This window comes from Pan paniscus, chromosome 1, assembly GCF_029289425.2.
Source record: "Pan paniscus chromosome 1, NHGRI_mPanPan1-v2.0_pri, whole genome shotgun sequence".
Classification (NCBI taxonomy): domain Eukaryota; kingdom Metazoa; phylum Chordata; class Mammalia; order Primates; family Hominidae; genus Pan; species Pan paniscus.
Window position 1 is genome coordinate 181,986,476 of NC_073249.2, and position 5,276 is coordinate 181,991,751.

General features: G+C 46.0%; 1 non-coding gene across 1 annotated transcript; it reads left to right on the top strand.

Annotated features, from left to right (window-relative positions):
• The first annotated feature begins 1,234 nt into the window (after positions 1-1,234).
• Positions 1,235-1,349, top strand: LOC112438249 (U5 spliceosomal RNA). The gene has a single exon (XR_003026703.4). It is a non-coding gene; the product is annotated as a U5 spliceosomal RNA (small nuclear RNA).
• The last annotated feature ends 3,927 nt before the right edge of the window (positions 1,350-5,276 follow it).

The following is a 5,276-nucleotide window of genomic DNA, read 5'->3' on the forward strand; positions in this document are numbered from 1 at the left end:
CCCTGGAATAGAGCACAGAGCCTCACCTAGAGGCGTGGGGAGGTTTGCAACTGCCCTTTCCCAGCCATAGCTTAGGACCCATAGTCTAGTTCACATAGACCCTGGGCTCCAACCACCCACTCACCAGGAATGATCCCACCCCAGGAACAATGCATTCTCACATCCCACCCCACCTGGACAAAGGCCAGGAAATCATGTTCTGACCAAAAGATACAAAAACAAAAACAACAACAACAAAAAACGCCTATTGCAATTGAATCCACGCTAAAATGCCTAAAAAGCTCAAGAGAAGCGGGTAGTTGGCAGAGAACCTAGAGTAGGGGGTGCAACCAGAAGGCCCAAGGGAGGGAGGCTGCATTTGGGTCCAGCAGTGTTTGGGTCACCAAGAAGGGCCTTCTAGGTGGAGCAGAGAGAGCTCACCAGGCCAGAATAGTGCAAAGGGGGTCAGCCCTCAGTGCCACTTACCAGCGGAGTAACCCTGGGCAAGTTAGCCAGCCTCACTAAGCCTCCTCATCTTCATCTTTCCAGGCCCGAGGAGATCTAGCCTCTGCCTCCCACCCCAGCACCCCCTCATCAGACACACGGAGCGCCACTGTCTGGACAGGCTGAATTGGTCTTCGGGTCCCTAATTTCTCATACGCCATTCCCTCTGCCTAGAACACTTTCTCACCTCCCCTTGACGTGACCCCATATCACCCTTCGAGGTGAATTGGATCTATGCCATCTCCTCCAGGAGGGGTGGGGTCGTGCCTCCTGTGAGGTCCCAGTGCCCCTGAGTGTCTGTGCCCGTCTGTTTCCCCGTCCCTCTCTCTAAGCCCGGAGGCTTACTGCGGGTAAGGACGGCGGGACAGGACCTTAACCCCTGGGACGAACACCAGCTCCGCAAAGGACTCGGCACCCGGCGCCGCCCACGGGGTGCGGGTCCCAGGAGGACCAGCAGAGAGGAGCATAGGAGAGTAAAGGAGATCAGTCACCCATGGCTTCCCCGGTGGCGCGGAACAGCCCGGAGCCGCCTGTGATTTGCATACCCATGGTGCACCACGAAAAGATACCCTCACGATGCTTGCACTCCCTCTGTGCGCGCATTTCTGCACTGTTTTAGAGCATGATGCCTCTTACACGCATCTGTGTGCATAAACTACATATAGGGAGTGCGTACCACGCAGGCACCCAACAACCATAAGTGTGTTAAGTGTTAGTTCTCCCTGCGAGGTTCGAAGCGGAAGTCAAAGATATACTCTGGTTTCTCTTCAAAACGCATAAGTTTTTCGCCTTTTACTAAAGATTTCCGTGGAGAGAAAGTTGTGAGTTTCTATCCAATTTTTTGAGGCCTCGTATTTCTCGAGGCTACATCTTTAAGTATTAAAAGTTAAGCAATTACGACCAAGTAATTTGGTATTCGTACCAAATGTTCATAAACTTACTCGGGAGTGGTTGGTGCATGTTTGCAATCCCGCGTATTCGAGAAGCTGGGGCGGGAGAGTCTCTTGACTCTAGAAGACGGAGGTTGCAGTGATTCGAGATCGCGCCACTGCCCTCTAGCCAGAGTGACAGAGATTCAGTCTAAAACAAAAAAAATCGGAAGTTCGCGTGACACCTTGTTTTGAGCTGCATTTGGGGTTTATTGGCTTCTGCAGTGTGCAGTAAGACTGGCTTCTATTGTTTATTTCTTGCGTTTTTGTTGCATTTCGTTGCAGATTTAAGAGATAAACAGTGGAAGGCGCTTTCAAGTCGTCCGGTCATTAATTAAGCCTTAGTGTGGCTAGAGGTTCAGGGACGGTATATCGCGCCAACCAAACTCCTTGTTCTATCCCCAGAGATAGTAGCTGTTAGCGGTTTGGTGTGGCTCTTCCAGACTGATTTTTTTCCCCCAACTCGACTGCGAATCCAAACACAGTTTATGTGGTGAAGATACAAGGTTCCTTCTCCTATGGAGCTTTTTTCTTTTGAGATGGAGTCTCACTCTGTCACCCAGGCTGGAGTGCAGTGGCTCAATCTCGGCTCACTACAACCTCCGCCTCCCGGGTTCAAGCGATTCTCCTGCCTCAGCCTCCCGAGTACCTGGGACTACAGGCGCCCGCCACCACACCCGACTAATTTTTGTATTTTTAGTAGAGACAGGGTTTCACCGTGTTGGTGAGGATGGTCTCGATCTCCTGACCTCGTGATCCGCCTGCCTCAGCCTCCCAAAGTGCTGGGATTACAGGCGTGAGCCACCACACCTGGCCCTTTTCTTTCTTTCTTTCTTTTTTTGGTTTTTTGTTTGTTTGTTTGTTTGTTTTTGAGAGGGAGTTTCGCTCTTGTTGCCCAGGCTGGAGTGCAGTGGCGCGATCTCGGCTCACTGCAACCTCCACCTCCCGGGTTCAAGCGATTCTCCTCCTCAGCATCTGGGATTACAGGCGCACCACCACACCCGGCTAATTTTTGTGTTTTTAGTAGAGACAGAGTTTCACCATGTTGGCCAGGCTGGTCTCAAACTCCTGACCCCAGGTAATCCGCCTGCCTCGGCCTTCCAAAGTGTTGGGATTACAGGCAAAAGCCAACGTGCCCGGCCCCTATGGAGCTTTTCTAATAGAACCAAACACAAAACAAATTGAATAAATAATATAAATCCCAGATAAATAATATCTCAGTGAGAAGTGCCCTGTAGAAAGAGCATTTTGATAGAATGGTCTACCTCCTTCCTATTCCCTCTCCATAAGGGAGCTCACCTACTTCCATGGCTTTAAGTAAATGCCATCTGATAGCTAGTGACCCCCCAGTTTACAGCCATCAGCTAGTCCTGTTGACTCCCTTCCATCAGCTGGTCCTGTTGATACCTTCAAAGCGTACGCTTCATCCAACCACATTTTACCACCTCCACTGCTGCCATCCTGGTCCAAGATCTCTTGCTGGATAATTGCAATAGCCCCTAACTGTTCTTCCTAGACCACTCTTCTACCTCGCTCTTGCCCTTCTCAATTCCAGTCCTCCACATAACGGCCAAATTCTTTTTTTTTTTTTTTTTTTTTTCTGAGAGGGTCTTGCTGGAGTGCAGTGGCTGGAGTGCAGTGGCACAATCTCAGGCTGGAGTGCAGTGGCGCAATCTGAGTTCACTGCAACCTCCACCTCCCAGATCCAAGCAATTCTCCCACCTCAGCCTCCCAAGTAGCTGGGACTGCAGGCGCGTGCCACCACACTGGCTAATTTTTGTATTTTTTGTAGAGACGGGATTTCGCCATGTTGCCCGAACTGGTATCGAACTCCCGGATTCAAGTGATTCGCCCACCTCACCCTCCCAAAGTGCTGGGATTACAGGCAGGAACCACCATGTCCAGCCCAAATTATTCTTTTAAACTAAATCTGATCACACATCACTGTCCTGCACAAAACCCTCCAATGCCTTCCCCCATGACACATAGCTCCCTGCAGATCTCTTGTCAAATGTTATCTCATCAGAGGTCTACAATCACTGCCCTGTACGAAATAGTCCCACTCCCACCACATAGCTATATCTCTTTAACCTGTTTTGCTTTTCCTCATAGCACAAACTACTCCCTGAATAGAGCATACATTTCTTTACTTGTTTACTGCATGTTTCTCCTCTTAGAATGTTAGCTCCATGAGGCAAAGACTTGACTTGTTCTCTGATGTACTTATTCCATGACCCTAAATCAATGTCTAGTGTGTGGGCACTCAATGAATAGTTGTGGAACAAATGAATGAATATGTTTTCTAAACACATATACAGAATTTAATCTGTCCCACTACAATTCTAAGTATTTTATGAAATTATTTTCATCTTCCTAAAAACTCTACTAAATAGGTTCCATTATCTCCATTTTATAAATAAGGAAGCTGAGGCAAAGAAAGGTTAATCACAAAGAAAATATGTGGCGGAGCTGGGATTCAAATGTAAGCATTCTGGCTCCAGGAGACACGCTCTTAATCACTATGCTACCTTTTTTCTTTTAACAAGAGGAATCATGCTGTAATTGGTCTACTCTGTGCTTTTTTCACCAAAGATCATGGATTTTTAAAATATTATAGGAATATACCATAGTTAATATAACCAGTCCTCTGGTAATGGACATATAGATGATTTTCAATTTCCACTATCCAACCAATGCTGCCATGTACTACTGAGTAAGCACATTTTCTGTCGAGAGATAATGCTAAATAACTATCTTTAATCCCTGTGCAATATATGTGTATATATAATATATACACACACATATCTATGTGTATATATAATATATACACACATATCTATGTGTATATATAATATATACACACATATCTATGTGTATATATAATATATACACACACATATCTATGTGTATATATAATATATACACACATATCTATGTGTATATATAATATATACACACACATATCTATGTGTATATATAATATATACACACACATCTATGTGTATATATAATATACACCATCTATGTGTATATATAATATACACCCACATCTATGTGTATATATAATATACACCCACATCTATGTGTGTGTGTGTATATATATATATATACATATATATATATTTTTTTTTTTTTTTTTGAGACAGAGTCTCACTCTGTTGCCTAGGCTGAGTGCAGTAGCACAATCTCAGCTCACTGCAACCTCCGCCTCCCAGATTCAAGCAATTCTCGTGCCTCAGCCTCCCAAGTAGCTGGGATTACGGGCATGTGCCACCACACCTGGCTAGTTTTTTGTATTTTAGCGACAGGGTTTTGCCATGTTGCCCAGGCTGATCCCGAACTCCTGAGCTCAGGCCATCCACCCACCTCGGCCTCGCAAAGTTCTAGGATTACAGGCGTGAGCCACGGTGCCTGGCCTCCTGTACAATATATTTTTGTATGAAGTCCCTGAGATAGAAATCTAACTTTATTTTCTTCTAAATAGTCAACTGTCTCTCATTTTAGATTAACAGTATCTTGCTTTGCAGCTCCTTTAAAACTCTTCATGGAATAAAGTGGCATTTAAATGAGGAAATAGGCTGGGTGTGGTGGTGCTTCATGCCTGTAATCCCAGCACTTTGGGAGGACAGAGTGGGACCATTGCTTGAGCCCAGGAGTTTGAGAACAGCCCGGGCAATGTAGGGAGACCTCATCTCTACAAAAAGAAAAAAAAAGTTAGCCGAATGTGATGGAACATGCCTGTAGTCCCAGCTATTCAGCAGGCTGAAGTGGGAAGATCACTTGAGCCTGGGAGGCTGAGGCTGCAGTGAGCTGAGATTGCACCACTGCACTCCAGCCTGGGTGAGAATAAGGTTGTGTCATAAA